At 49.1% G+C, this 16228-nt stretch overlaps 1 protein-coding gene across 1 annotated transcript in view; it reads left to right on the forward strand.

The window, feature by feature from the left end:
• Window positions 1–16228, forward strand: part of dnc (phosphodiesterase dunce) — a gene marked incomplete in the record, with an annotated part of 535642 nt that overhangs the window by 99840 nt on the left and 419574 nt on the right.

The raw sequence follows: 16228 nt of genomic DNA on the forward strand, positions 1-16228 counted from the left end.
GAGTGGCCATACTGTGGCCACGCAGAGTGGCCATACTGTGGCCATACTTGTGTGTGAGACAAGGGTATTTATTGGTGTTTGGTTAACAAATGGGCAAAAGTTTCTTTCACCCTGAACGCCCCTGTTACCTAGCAGTAAATAGGTACCTGGGAGTTAGTCAGCTGTCACGGGCTGCTTCCTGGGGGTGGAGGCCTGGTCGAGGACCGGGCCGCGGGGACACTAAAGCCCCGAAATCATCTCAAGATAACCTCAAGATAGTCAGATGTGCGGTCGTACTCAGGTGGCCTTCCCCACTCTCCTTCAATCTTGAGCTTCCTTGTGGATGGTGGGAAACTTAACTTAACTGTTTTTACACGCATTCACCTTTCGGACATTTTAAATTATCAGTGACATTTCCTTCAAACGCAATACAGTTCAATTAAGTTTCTGAAAGTGACTTATTTGTCATTTTTATGTGAGAGCAAACCATGTACTTTGTTGGAGCTAATGACCTCTCACACCTGATTGTCTTGTATAAGTAAATGTTGAAAACACTTCCTTACCTGTCCAGATGGTGGCGTACTCCACACTAAGTGATGTCTGGACTGGCGAGTCTAAGACCACCATTATTGTGGTGGTGGTAATGTTGCGGTGGTGATATTGTGGTGGTGATAGTGTGATGATGTTGTGGTGATGATTTGGTGATGTTGTGATGGTGATGTGGTGATGATTTGGTGATGTACTCACTTAATACTCACCTAATTGTGCTTGCGGGGGTTGAGCTCTGGCTCTTTGGTCCCGCCTTTCAACCGTCAATCAACAGGTGATGTTGTGGTGATGATTTGGTGATGTTGTGGTGGTGATTTGGTGCTGTTGTGGTGGTGATGTGATGTTGCCTTCTTAATGAGCAGCATTTTTATATTTTAATAGGGAAGTAATTTTGTCTCTTAGTCTTAGTGATGAAGCAGTTCCTGTCAGGTTCACGGCGCTGTGGTACGGGGATGGAGGCTAACGTGAAGCAACACTAGCTCACACACACTTCACTGGCTGTTGTTGTTGTTTAAGATACAGCTATTTGGAACAATAAGTCCCAAGTAGCACGGGCTATGGTGAGCCCGTAGTTGACTTATACCTGGTACAGGAGCGGGGCTGTAACTTGCTGTAACTTCACTGACCTCTGAAACATCTCATAAACACCTGGAGAATCCCCCCATACCTGGCCGCCAGGTGGGATAAGATCAGTGGGAGACGTCACGTCCTAGTCCCGCCAGCTGACAGCTACAGTATAATGCTGGAAATGTTTCTTAACCTAACAGTGTAGTGCGTTTATCATTTTTTATTTTTTTTTATTTTTTTTATGAAGTACGTACATAGTCTAATCAGATGTTGACTTCATTGATCGGCTATCGTTGTATTGTTTGCTAGGATCGTTGATCAGTATACGAATATAATCAGTTTAAATGTACGAAAGTATATTGAAATATTTAGGTTCCATTATAATTAGACTTTTCAGTTGACCAGACCACACACTAGAAGGTGAAGGGACGACGACGTTTCGGTCCGTCCTGGACCATTCTCAAGCCGATTGTCATTCTTACAATCGACTTGAGAATGGTCCAGGACGACCGAAACCGACGACCGAAACGTCGTCGTCCCTTCACCTTCTAGTGTGTGGTCTGGTCAACATACTTTAGCCACGTTATTGTGACTCATCGCCTGCCTATAGACTTTTCAGTATTGTTACTGAATGCTACATGTTATCCAGCTTCAGTAATAAAGGCGAGTCGATGCCAGAGGTTTGAGTCTGTGTATATCTGACTCTCTTCCATTGCTCTCTTTACTGTCCGACCACTTGAGCTGGACGGTAGAGCGATGGTCTCGCTTCATGCTCCGCGTTCAATCCCCCGACTGTCTTAAGTGGTTGGGCACCATTCCTCTCCCCCCCCCCCCGTCCCATCCCAAATCCTTATCCTGATCCCTTCCCAGTGTCATATACTCGTAATGGCTTGGCGCTTTCTCCTGATAGGCCCCTTCCCATTCCCTTTGTTTAGGCGTAAACAACCTCAGTCTTTCACTAACAACTTTTCCTTCCTACAAAATCATGTTAAAAGTCTTACCGTGCTAGTTTTCCCCTGGAACACGCCCGCCAAGCGGTTTACAACCAGGCCTACCAATTATTGGTGGGTGAAGATGGGAGAATAGATAGGCAACAGTGATCAGAGAACCCTGCCTGCCCAGGGCTCGAACCCGGCCGGTATAGCTTGCGAGGCGTGTCACTTGTGCCATGTTGCTTCACTTTAATAAGGCTTAATCGAAAACCTCAGATTAGGCAAAACTGTAATTGATTTTGTCAATAAAGATGTTAATAATAATAATGTTTGCTTCCTGTAAGCCATGTTTAACTGTTTATTTTACTGAGTAATATTCCTGATGTTTGAAGAATGTGTGTGTACTCACCTATTTGTATTCGTGTATTGGTGCCTGCAGGATCGAACATTCACTCTTGGACCTTTATTTTGTAGCCGTCGGTTTTCTAATGACTAGACCCATCTCCCTATCATATCTGCTTTTACAGGTAAATTGGAGTTTTATAGACGTATTAAAGCGGGAAGTTTGTAGGCAGGCAGACAAATGTAGGAAAGAAGGCAGGAAGACCAGTAGGCAGACATTGGTAGGGGAGAGATGTAGAAAGGTAGACAATAGGGGGCCTCGTAGCCTGGTGGATAGCGCGCAGGTCTCGTAATTCTGTGGCGCGGGTTCGATTCCCGCACGAGGCAGAAACAAATGGGCAAAAGTTTCTTTCACCCTAAATGCCCCTGTTACCTAGCAGTAAATAGGTACCTGGGAGTTAGTCAGCTGTCACAGGGCTGCTTCCTGGGGGTGGAGGCCTGGTCGAGGACCGGGCCGCGGGGACACTAAAGCCCCGAAATCATCTCAAGATAACCTCAAGAATGGGAGGCAGGTCTGTAGGTAGACAGACAGACACTGAGAGGGAGGGGGAGGCGGATATTGTATACCTCACACCATAACCAGTAAGCTCATCATAATCTTTATTACTTCTCCCACTTATGGAGACCTCATACAGGTCCAGTGTGGTGGTGGTTGTGCCCTGGCTTGTGTGGTGGTGGTGGTGGTGCCCTGGCTTGTGTGGTGGTGGTGGTTGTGCCCTGGCTTGTGTGGTGGTGGTGGTTGTGCCCTGGCTTGTGTGGTGGTGGTGGTGCCCTGGCTTGTGTGGTGGTGGTGGTGGTGGTGCCCTGGCTTGTGTGGTGGTGGTGGTTGTGCCCTGGCTTGTGTGGTGGTGGTGGTTGTGCCCTGGCTTGTGTGGTGGTGGTGGTGCCCTGGCTTGTGTGGTGGTGGTGGTGGTGGTGCCCTGGCTTGTGTGGTGGTGGTGGTTGTGCCCTGGCTTGTGTGGTGGTGGTGCCCTGGCTTGTGTGGTGGTGGTGCCCTGGCTTGTGTGGTGGTGGTGGTTGTGCCCTAGCTTGTGTGGTGGTGGTGGTTGTGCCCTGGCTTGTGTGGTGGTGGTGGTTGTGCCCTGGCTTGTGTGGTGGTGGTGGTTGTGCCCTGGCTTGCGTGGTGGTGGTGGTGGTGCCCTGGCTTGTGTGGTGGTGGTGGTGGTGCCCTGGCTTGTGTGGTGGTGGTGCCCTGGCTTGTGTGGTGGTGGTGCCCTGGCTTATGTGGTGGTGGTGCCCTGGCTTGTGTGGTGGTGGTGGTTGTGCCCTGGCTTGTGTGGTGGTGGTGGTTGTGCCCTGGCTTGTGTGGTGGTGGTGGTTGTGCCCTGGCTTGTGTGGTGGTGGTGGTTGTGCCCTGGCTTGTGTGGTGGTGGTGGTTGTGCCCTGGCTTGTGTGGTGGTGGTGGTGCCCTGGCTTGTGTGGTGGTGGTGGTTGTGCCCTGGCTTGTGTGGTGGTGGTGGTGCCCTGGCTTGTGTGGTGGTGGTGGTGCCCTGGCTTGTGTGGTGGTGGTGGTGGTGCCCTGGCTTGTGTGGTGGTGGTGGTGCCCTGGCTTGTGTGGTGGTGGTGGTTGTGCCCTGGCTTGTGTGGTGGTGGTGGTGCCCTGGCTTGTGTGGTGGTGGTGGTTGTGCCCTGGCTTGTGTGGTGGTGGTGGTGCCCTGGCTTGTGTGGTGGTGGTGGTGGTGCCCTGGCTTGTGTGGTGGTGGTGGTTGTGCCCTGGCTTGTGTGGTGGTGGTGGTGGTGCCCTGGCTTGTGTGGTGGTGGTGGTTGTGCCCTGGCTTGTGTGGTGGTGGTGGTGCCCTGGCTTGTGTGGTGGTGGTGGTGCCCTGGCTTGTGTGGTGATGGTGGTGCCCTGGCTTGTGTGGTGGTGGTGGTTGTGCCCTGGCTTGTGTGGTGGTGGTGGTTGTGCCCTGGCTTGTGTGGTGGTGGTGGTGCCCTGGCTTGTGGGGTGGTGGTGGTGCCCTGGCTTGTGTGGTGGTGGTGGTTGTGCTTTGGCTTGTGTGGTGGTGGTGGTTGTGCCCTGGCTTGTGTGGTGGTGGTGGTGCCCTGGCTTGTGTGGTGGTGGTGCCCTGGCTTGTGTGGTGGTGGTGGGGCCCTGGCTTGTGTGGTGGTGGTTGTGCCCTGGCTTGTGTGGTGGTGGTGGTGCCCTGGCTTGTGTGGTGTTTGTGCCCTGGCTTGTGTGGTGCTGGTGGTGCCCTGGCTTGTGTGGTGGTGGTGGTGCCCTGGCTTGTGTGGTGGTGGTGGTGCCCTGGCTTGTGTGGTGGTGGTGGTTGTGCCCTGGCTTGTGTGGTGGTGGTGGTGCCCTGGCTTGTGGGGTGGTGGTGGTGCCCTGGCTTGTGTGGTGGTGGTTGTGCTTTGGCTTGTGTGGTGGTGGTGGTTGTGCCCTGGCTTGTGTGGTGGTGGTGGTGCCCTGGCTTGTGTGCTGGTGGTTGTGCCCTGGCTTGTGTGGTGGTGGTGGTGCCCTGGCTTGTGTGGTGGTGGTGTTGCCCTGGCTTGTGTGGTGGTGGTGGTGGTGGTGCCCTGGCTTGTGTGGTGGTGGTGGTGGTGGTGCCCTGGCTTGTGTGGTGGTGGTGGTGCCCTGGCTTGTGTGATGGTGGTGGTGCCCTGGCTTGTGTGGTGGTGGTGGTGCCCTGGCTTGTGTGGTGGTGGTTGTGCCCTGGCTTGTGTGGTGGTGGTGGTGCCCTGGCTTGTGTGGTGGTGGTGGTGCCCTGGCTTGTGTGGTGGTGGTGGTGCCCTGGCTTGTGTGGTGGTGGTGGTGCCCTGGCTTGTGTGATGGTGGTGGTGCCCTGGCTTGTGTGGTGGTGGTGGTGCCCTGGCTTGTGTGGTGGTGCCCTGGCTTGTGTGGTGGTGGTGGTGCCCTGGCTTGTGTGGTGGTGGTGGTGCCCTGGCTTGTGTGGTGGTGGTTGTGCCCTGGCTTGTGTGGTGGTGGTGGTGGTGCCCTGGCTTGTGTGGTGGTGGTGGTGGTGCCCTGGCTTGTGTGGTGGTGGTGGTGCCCTGGCTTGTGTGATGGTGGTGGTGCCCTGGCTTGTGTGATGGTGGTGGTGCCCTGGCTTGTGTGGTGGTGGTGGTGCCCTGGCTTGTGTGGTGGTGGTTGTGCCCTGGCTTGTGTGGTGGTGGTGGTTGTGCCCTGGCTTGTGTGGTGGTGGTGGTGGTGCCCTGGCTTGTGTGGTGGTGCCCTGGCTTGTGTGGTGGTGGTAGTGCCCTGGCTTGTGTGGTGGTGGTGGTGCCCTGGCTTGTGTGGTGGTGGTGGTGCCCTGGCTTGTGTGGTGGTTGTGCCCAGGCTTGTGTGGTGGTGGTGGTGCCCTGGCTTGTGTGGTGGTGGTTGTGCCCTGGCTTGTGTGGTGGTGGTTGTGCCCTGGCTTGTGTGGTGGTGGTTGTGCCCTGGCTTGTGTGGTGGTGGTTGTGCCCTGGCTTGTGTGTTGGTGGTGGTGGTGGTGCCCTGGCTTGTGTGGTGGTGGTGCCCTGGCTTGTGTGGTGGTGGTGCCATGGCTTGTGTGGTGGTGGTTGTGCCCTGGCTTGTGTGGTGGTGGTTGTGCCTTGGCTTGTGTTGTGGTGGTTGTGCCCTGGCTTGTGTGTTGGTGGTGGTGCCCTGGCTTGTGTGGTGGTGGTGGTGGTGGTGCCCTGGCTTGTGTGGTAGTGGTGGTGGTTGTGCCCTGGTTGTTAATCAGCTCATTACTGGGGAAGCAGCAGTAACGGAGCGGCTGTGAGACAGTTAATGTGCTGGGAATAAGAAAAGCCTCGGGGGGGGGGGGGGTAGAATGCAGCTGATTATATTTTGGTGTCTTTGACAGGGATATGTTGCAAGGTATGTGAAGGAGCAATAAGCTGGAGACAAGTTGAACATATAGATATAATTAGGTTTCAGGTTTGTAAACAAAAGCATGCTAGAAGGTCCTATAACTCATGTCTCACTTGTGTACAAACCTTGTTAACAATATTTAATTATAGATTTCAAATTTATCTTATCTGTTGCCTTTGGTCTTGATGTTATAAAATAAATTTAAAAGACTGACATGGGCCAGTGTTTACAAATAGAAGAGAATGAACTTTAATTAAAAAATACATTCGTGACACATTAATTGATGGAGTTGGTCATAAGAGTGCAACTTGCATGCGTGTCAAGACTTTGTTTATAAATATATTGTCTCTATATTTCAGGTACGTATGGGCGACCACTGTCTTGATCAACACACGGGGATGTCTCTCTCTCTCTCTCTCTCGTGATGAGGCGCCAGCACCCTGGTCCAACTGAACGACAAGATGCGGTAAAAGTAAACACACACACACACACACACACACACACACACACACACACACACACACACACACACACACACACACAGGAATCTGTACACCAGTTGATTGACAGTTGAGAGGCGGGACCAAAGAGCCAAAGCTCAACCCCCGCAAGCACAAATAGGTGAGTACAAATAGGTGAGTACACACACACACACACACACACACACACACACACACACACACACACACATACACACACACTGAGCGTGCCTTATCTAGTCACGAAGTAATTTCAGAATATTGCTAATAACATAATATGTTGTTGTCACTGTAAGAGTCTGACATTAAGGCTCTCTTATATTGACGATGGCAGGATAATTGTAGCGGGCAGTGTAGGGTTACTGGATACATGTGTGGCGTTGATGTGTCGGGTAGAAGATGTGGGGGGAGAACAACCATGCTGTGGTGTCTAGCACGAGCCACCGTCAGCTGGCTTCATCGTCAGCTGGCCTCAACGTCAGCTGGCGTCATAGGCAGGGAGGGAGGGAAGGAGAGAGGTGTGATGTGGGAAGGGTTGAGCCTCGTCTCTGTATTCCGTCTGAGATCTTTGGGTTTATCCGTATTTGTAGTGTGCTAAGAACCCATATCTTATGACGTTATGTGCTGCTGTAGTGACGAAGGGAAGGAGGGGGAAGGATGGGTGTCAGAGAGAGAGAGAGAGACAGACAGACAGAGAGAGAGAGAGAGAGAGAGAGAGAGAGAGAGAGAGAAGGGGTGGTGGGGGGGGGGGTAACAGGGAGACAGTTTGGCAGTAGAATAAAAGAGGACCTGACGGAACATGCATACCAATTCACCTTAACAAAGGGAACTAAAGTTTAATCTGACATAAGCGGTAATTTAAACTCTATAAAAGAAGACATATTGCCTTTGATATAACGGGTCTAATATTCTGATACACGAGTATACCGAGCGTATAATTTGAGTTACAAATCACCCGGAGGTATTAAGTGGAGTTGCTGTATGTCTTTCATGCATTGAGTGGGACGGGTGATTGTGTAGGTGTCATGAGAGTGGAGGGTGTGACAAGTGAGTGTAATGAGGTGATTGTGAGGGTGTGGCAAGTGAGTGTAATGAGGTGATTGTGAGGGTGTAACAAGTGAGTGTAATGAGGTGATTGTGAGGGTGTAACAAGTGAGTGTAATGAGGTGATTGTGAGGGTGTAACAAGTGAGTGTAATGAGGTGATTGTGAGGGTGTAACAAGTGAGTGTAATGAGGTGATTGTGAGGGTGTGACAAGTGAGTGTAATGAGGTGATTGTGAGGGTGTGACAAGTGAGTGTAATGAGGTGGTTGTGAGGGTGTAACAAGTGAGTGTAATGAGGTGATTGTGAGGGTGTAACAAGTGAGTGTAATGAGGTGATTGTGAGGGTGTAACAAGTGAGTGTAATGAGGTGATTGTGAGGGTGTAACAAGTGAGTGTAATGAGGTGATTGTGAGGGTGTAACAAGTGAGTGTAATGAGGTGATTGTGAGGGTGTAACAAGTGAGTGTAATGAGGTGATTGTGAGGGTGTGACAAGTGAGTGTAATGAGGTGATTGTGAGGGTGTAACAAGTGAGTGTAATGAGGTGATTGTGAGGGTGTAACAAGTGAGTGTAATGAGGTGATTGTGCCTGTGGGGTGTACCTTGGAGCTGATAACTCCCAAACCTGCACCTTATGTATTCATTCCTCACCTGAAGATGGTCCAGAATGGAACGAAACTTTTTGTAGAAAGCAAATCCTTTCCATAATTACTATCCAATTTAATGACTAGTTTAATTAAAAGTTTCTTTACCATGAATTTTTGGTAACTTGATTGATCTTCTTAATATTGATGCTAAGAAAATCGAAGGATAGCAAGCTTTCACTATTTCACTTTCACTGGAGCCTGCAGCCTCTCCGAGACACAAACCAGGGACCAGATTCACGAAAGCACTTACGCAAACACTTACGAACGTGTACATCTTTTCTCAATCTTTGGCGGCTTTGTTTATAATTATTAAACAGTTAATGAGCTCCGAAGCACCAGGAAGCTGTTTATAACAATAACAACAGTTGAATGGAAAGTTTTCATGCTTGTAAACTCTTTAATAAATGTAACCAAAGCCGTCAAAGATTGAGGAGAGATGTACACGTTCGTAAGTACTTGCGTAAGTGCTTTCGTGAATCTGGCCCCAGGGTTTTACACAACTCCCCCCATGCACTCGAGCTATGTTACTAGGCCGTTCTCCCTCTTCGCTCTTACTTCATTACACACAGATGTAATATGCCAGGTTGGCTAACATAAGAACGGCCTTTAGAAACTTGTGTAAGGAATCTTTCAGAACATTATATACCACATATGTCAGACCAATCCTGGAGTATGCGGCACCAGCATGGAGTCCATATCTAGTCAAGGATAAGACTAAAATGGAAAAGGTTCAAAGGTTTGCCACCAGACTAGTACCCGAGCTGAGAGGTATGAGCTACAAGGAGAGACTACGGGAATTAAACCTCACTTCGTTGGAAGACAAGAGTTAGGGGGGACATGATCACCACATTCAAGATCCTCAAGGGAATTGACAGGGTTGATAAAGACAGGCTGTTTAACACAAGGGGCACACGCACTAGGGGACACAGGTGGAAACTGAGTGCCCAAATGAGCCACAGAGATATTAGAAAGAACTTTTTTAGTGTCAGAGTGGTTGACAAATGGAATGCATTAGGAAGTGATGTGGTGGAGGCTGACTCCATACACAGTTTCAAGTGTGGATATGATAGAGCCCAATAGGCTCAGGAACCTGTACACCTGTTGATTGACAGTTGAGAGGCGGGACCAAAGAGCCAGAGCTCAACCCCCGCAAGCACAACTAGGTAAGTACACACACACCCAGGAAGCAGCTTACCTATTTACTGCTAGGTAACAGGGGGGCATTAAGGGTGAAAGAAACCATTTGTTTCCGCCTGGTCCGGGAATCAAACCCGGGCCACAGAATTACGAGTCCTACGCGCTGTCCGCTCAGCTACCAGACCCCACTGCGTGTGTGTGCGCGAAAGAGAGACTGCTGCTCCTCTTCAAACCCATAATACCTCAGGCGGTTCATCAACAGCGAGCATCATGCCTATAAGGCGTGTAAATGTAGGAGAATACCCACTTGTTGGTGAGTGCCAAGATGGCCCGCGCCGCCCTGTGAGTAGTACCACACCTGGCCACCGTCCAGCACCGCTCCTGTGCCAGGTAAGTTACGGGCTCACCATAGCCCGTGCTACTTGCCCCGCTCCTGTGCCAGGTAAGTTACGGGCTCACCATAGCCCGTGCTACTTGGAACTTGTTCCGAGTAGCTGAATCTCTAACAACACCTGGCCACCGTCCTGGGGATAATCTGGGATGGCCTCGACGCCTGCACCTGTGGCCAACCCCGGATGTTGTTTGCCTCTTAGGATGTCGTTTGTTTGTGTTTGTGAGTTGTTTAGTGTGTCGTGTAGTGTGCGTGTGTGTATTCACCTAGTTGTGTTTGCGGGGGGTTGAACCTTGCTCTTTCGGCCCGTCTCTCAACTGTCAGTCAACTGATGTACAGGTTCCTGACCCTACTGGTCTCTATCATATCTACATTTGAAACTGTGTGTGTGTGTGTGTGTGTGTGTGTGTGTGTGTGTGTGTGTGTGTGTGTGTGTGTGTGTGTGTGTGTGTGTGTGTGTGTGTGTGTATTCACCTTGTTGTGTTTGCGGGGGTTGAGCTTTGCTCGTTAGGGCCCGCCTCTCAACTGTCAATCAACTGTGACTAACTACTTTTTTTTCCCACACCACACACACACACACCAGGAAGCAGCCCGTGACAGCTGACTAACTCCCAGGTACCTATTTACTGCTAGGTAACAGGGGCATTCAGGGTGAAAGAAACTTTTTCCCCAAAACAATGACGAGTAAATGAGGGTTAGTGAGGAAAGACGACACGCTATGGAACACTGTGGAACACTCTGTGGATCACGCTATGGAACGCCCAGCAACATCTTCGCTAATTACAATGTCACTAGGGAAGCTATGGGCTTCCTCCCGGACGAGTACGTCAGTAGACAAACTGTCGAACCCAGCCACAGGTAAACCCTAGGTAAATAAGAAAAAACTATACCCTGGATAAACCAGCCGTGGTGCAGCTTCCCGGGCTGTGCAGGACTGTGCCGCATACCTTTGTCTCGTGTTGCTCAATCATTTTCAATGTTGAATAAGATGTTAGCATTCAACTATAATATCATTTATATCGTGAACATGTCTCTGGGAGCCCGTCGAGGCCTCCGCCAAGGAGACATTTTGAGTGCTTCGTGTCTCCCTTGGCTGTGTTTATGAACAACAGCTTCAGGAACGTTGATCTTCAGGAACGTTGGTCTTCAGGAACGTTGATCTTCAGGAACGTTGATCTTCAGGAACGTTGATCTTCAGGAACGTTGGTTTTCAGGAACGTTGATCTTCAGGAACGTTGATCTTCAGGAACGTTGATCTTCAGGAACGTTGATCTTCAGGAACGTTGATCTTCAGGAACGTTGATCTTCAGGAACGTTGGTTTTCAGGAACGTTGATCTTCAGGAACGTTGATCTTCAGGAACGTTGATCTTCAGGAACGTTGATCTTCAGGAACGTTGATCTTCAGGAACGTTGGTCTTCAGGAACGTTGATCTTCAGGAACGTTGATCTTCAGGAACGTTGATCTTCAGGAACGTTGGTCTTCAGGAACGTTGATCTTCAGGAACGTTGATCGTCAGGAACGTTGATCTTCAGGAACGTTGATCTTCAGGAACGTTGATCTTCAGGAACGTTGATCTTCAGGAACGTTGATCTTCAGGAACGTTGATCTTCAGGAACGTTGATCTTCAGGAACGTTGATCTTCAGGAACGTTGATCTTCAGGAACGTTGATCTTCAGGAACGTTGATCTTCAGGAACGTTGATCTAACGCGTTATTGAAACTGCTTGTTAACGGGTGGTTCATAACGGGAAGGAGCCATTATGGAAGCTGGCCTTGTTAAGCTTGCTATAGGCTTGGGTTGGCGTCGGCTGGAAATATTGGCGGTCGTTATTAATGGCGTCTTACGAGCTCCTTGTTGTTGTTGTTGTTTATAGATTCAGCTACTGGAACAAGGAGCACCAGGTAGCACGGACTATGGTGCTCCTTAACATTTTCAACTTGGTTATTGGGGGTTTTCGAGGCAATTTGATTTCATGCTTCAAATTTGTATAAAGTGAATTTATTAAATTTATATGCAGGCATACTAAGTATATATCAGTGTACTATTAAATTGTGTGTGGCTGGAAGGGGGGATGAGAGAGAGAGAGAGAGAGAGAGAGAGAGAGAGAGAGAGAGAGAGAGAGAGAGAGAGAGAGAGAGAGAGAGGGGGATGGAGGGATGGAGGGGGGAGGAGGAGGGAGAGAGAGAGAGAGGGAGAGAGAGGGCACGGAGCTTGTGAGATGCTGGAGGGGAGAAGAAGTAGGAGTGAAAAGAAATATAGAGAAGGGTTCACTTAGCCTGAGCGCCTTGCTTTAAGCCCTGTGAAAGGTATTCTTGTGCCTGCCATTAGTATATTGCTGCTGCGAGAAATGCCCAGGGAGAAGGGGGGTCAGAGTGGGGGGGGGGGGGCGAAGGGACCGGGCCTATGGAAGGAGTGGGTGGGGGAGGGGGAGGGGGGTGCATACAAACAAGGAAAAATTTTGAAACACTATAAATGAGAAGAGATAGAGACAAAATAAATGGAGACGAAAGGGGTCTATTACAATGAAAAGGGAACGAATGGAAGTGAAAGGTGAAAGGAAAGAGAGAGGGGGAGTATAATGATTAACGCAATGATAAGATTAATAATGATCAAAATAAAATAAATAATATTAACAAAAATAATAATATTTATCGTAGACTAGAACGAAATACTTCCTTTATTTGGGCAGGGAAGTTCCGTAAGTGTGGGCGCGAGGGGGGGGGGGGATCCCGGTATGTGGGGGGTCCCGGTATGTGGGGGGTCCCGGTATGTGTGGGGTCCCGGTATTTGGGGGTCCTAGTATGTGGGGGTCCCGGTATGTGTGGGGGTCCCGGTATGTGTGGGGTCCTGGTATGTGGGGGTCCTGGTATGGGGGGGTCCCGGTATTGGGGGGTCCCGGTATGTGGGAGGGTCCATGTTATGTGAAAGTGTTCCGGTATGTGGGAGAGTCCCAGTATGTGTGGGTCCTGGTATGTGGGGGGATCCCGGTATGTGGGAGGGTCCCGGTATGTGGGGGTCCCGGTATTTGGGGGTCCCGGTATGTGTGGGGTCCCGGTATGTGTGGGGTCCCGGTATTTGGGGGGTCCTAGTATGTGGGGGTCCCTACTTGCCAAGAAGGTTTCGGGGGTACTCCCCAACTTACCCTACTCCCAAGTTTACAGGGTAGGGCGGGGGGGGGGGTGTATACTCCCCCTCTTACCTAGGTAGGCGGGGGGGGGGGGGGGGAAGGTACCGACTTTTGCTTGTTTTCGTATTGTTTAAAAATGTGAAATATTTTTAGGATGTCTTAATCACTGTTTTTCAAAGCTGAAAAAAAGTTCATTTCACCGACAGAATTTCCTCTCACTCGCAGATTCATGTTGGAACATTTCCATTCCATTCCAAGTCCATTCCATCCGCTGGATGGAATGGACTTAAGTCCATTCATAAGTGGGTTTACGTAGGTCAGTAAGCTTATGATGATTGAAAAGCATTTAAATAATTATAGCAACACAGAGATTTGCTTCGTGCACAGAGATCAACAACGTCAAACCTTCAGTAGGAAATCACAGTGATTTCTGTGATTTAGGTGGATGGAAGTGGGAGGGAAAAAGAAAGGATTTTGTGGGCAGTGAAGAGGTGAGGGGGGGAGTCATATGGGAAAGGTGCAGAGGAGGGGTGAAGGTTGGGTCCTTTACCAACTGCACACTAGCTAAGGTGTGTGTTCACCTACTTCACCTAGTTGTGCTGGTGGGGGTTGAGCTCTGCTCTTTCGGCCCGCCTCTCAACTGTCAATCAACGATAAAACAATTTGCCCCCCCCCCCACACACACACATCAGGAAGCAGCCCGTAACAGCTGTCTAACTCTCAAGTACCTATTTACTGCTAGGTAACATGGGCATCAGGGTGAAAGAAACTGCCCATTTTTGTTTCCACCGGCGCCGGGAATCGAACTCCAGACCACAAGACTACGTATCCAGCGTGCCGTCCACTCAGCCACCACCGCCCTGTTCTGATGGCACCCCTGTGTGTACTCATCTATTTGTCCCTGCAGGATCGAGCATTGACTCTTAGATCCCGCCTTTCTAGCCATCGGTTGTTTACAGCAATAATTCCTGTCCCATTTCCCTATCAAATCTAGTTTTAAAATTATGAATAGAGTTTGTTTCCACAACCTGCTCCTTAAGTGCATTCCATTTTTCCCCTACTCTCACGCTAAAAGAAAACATCTCTGTGACTCATCTGAGTTTCCAGCTTCCACCCCTGTCCCCCTCGTTCTCTTTGTATGCCTTGTGAACATTTCATCTATTTCCACTTTATCAATTCCCCTTGAGCATTTTATACGTTCCTATCATATCCCCCCTCTCCCTTATTTTGTGTGTGTGTGTGTGTGTGTGTGTGTGTGTGTGTGTGTGTGTGTGTGTGTGTGTGTGTGTGTGTGTGTGTGTACGTGTGTACTCATCTAATTGTACTCATCTAATTGTGCTTGCGGGGGTTGAGCTTTGGCTCTTTGGTCCCGTCTATCTGTAACACGGGTTAGGTTTCTCTCTCTTTACTTCCTTCTTTCTACTCCCTCTACCCGTATTCTTACTTTTATTTCTAAACCAAGGGACTCCAAAACTTTTACCAAAGCCAACTCCACGCCACGTGGTCCTAAGACGATTGACCGACTTAGGATTCTACACCCAGTATGACGTGACCTAAGCTCTGAACAAAACCCTAGAGTCACCTCTGCTGCCACCACCAGACCAGTAATACAAGAGCAATGATCGAGGTCTGGATCGATCACGCTAATTAATCAACCTTGGGGCTTGATCCCCACTATAAACGATGACCTTGAGTGTGGAATAAATTACACGGTAATGATAATTCCGATTCGATGTTAGAATCGGCGCCCAATGCAACTCTGCCTCGTGTGGACCACGTGACCAGGACAAGTATACACATAAACAAATGGAAACAATAAAATGCAAATTAATAACAAATTTAATTTATTAAAAGAAAACTAAAACAAAATCTAAATGTGTTCACTCCCTATCACTTTAACACTCCCTACTTGACCTGAATGGCAAATGAGAAGACTATCCCTATAATTTACAATAGCAACTATACCTTGGGCGACCACAGCTCTGGGTGTTGTGCTGGTCTTGTTGGGGAGAGGTAAGATGTTGACCTCTTATCCCAGCTGCTTCCGTGACCACACTGATTTTTCCCTTGTCTCGTCTCCCCCAGACAGAACATTGTATCCTTGCGCCTAGTCAAAGTTCTACCCAGTTACTAGCAAGGTTTAAGTTATAACAATTAAACTCGGTTGTACTTAATTGATCCAGACTAGTTGAATTATTTTACTGAAATAAATTACACAAGCCTCTAACGGCAGAGCTGTTCCCGATCACAAAAATGGTTATTAAAACTTTGAGAAATATTAGACATGTCAACCCTGCTGACCTATGACCGCCGGTCACTCCGCCTCAAAAGTTAGATCTGATTCGTGACGTCACTGATGGTGACTTAAACTCAATAATTAGAATACTCTTGATATTGTATCCAGTACTATTATACAATACAATTTTAATGCAAAATGAATAAAGGCTAATTTTCTCTAAATTACTGAATACTATAGGATGATTCATTTACGCAGATATGAACAAAGCGTCGGTTATTTCCACCGCGAATTCCCCTGGGGGTCAGGTCACCATGCGGCTCAGCTTCCCATTCTCTTTTGTCGATAAACCACTCTGGATAATTCTTACAACAGCCTAGTTTGTTACATATCAACCGTCAATCAACTGGTGTACAGATTCCTGAGCCTACTGGGCTCTATCATATCTACATTTGAAACTGTGTATGGAGTCAGCCTCCACCATATCACTTCCTAGAGCATTCCATTTATTAACTACTCTGACACTGTGTGTGTGTGTGTGTGTGTGTGTGTGTGTGTGTGTGTGTGTGTGTGTGTGTGTGTGTGTGTGTGTGTGTGTGTGTGTGTGTCAATTCCCCTACAGTGTCCTCCTCTGTGACCCGTGCACGTGGAGTCCCAGTATGATCCTCCTCAACACGGAACCACATTTGCGGACCCCAGAGTTCAGACCGTGCCAAATCTAATGATATATTACTAGTGGGATTCGTACTGGGATATAGGGGCGTCGCAGTTTAAATTAGACCGATATATTTGGAAAGTTGTCGATACCAATGACATATGGTGACGTCATCACGAGGGGCGGGATAGGAAGATTCCCGGCTTGAGACGGAATTGTGGAAGGTTGCCGGGAAGGGACTGTCCCTCAGCCAGGGGCGAAGTGGAAGAGGCGGGAGAGTAAACATC

Source organism: Procambarus clarkii, chromosome 66 (genome assembly GCF_040958095.1).
Source record: "Procambarus clarkii isolate CNS0578487 chromosome 66, FALCON_Pclarkii_2.0, whole genome shotgun sequence".
NCBI lineage: Eukaryota > Metazoa > Arthropoda > Malacostraca > Decapoda > Cambaridae > Procambarus > Procambarus clarkii.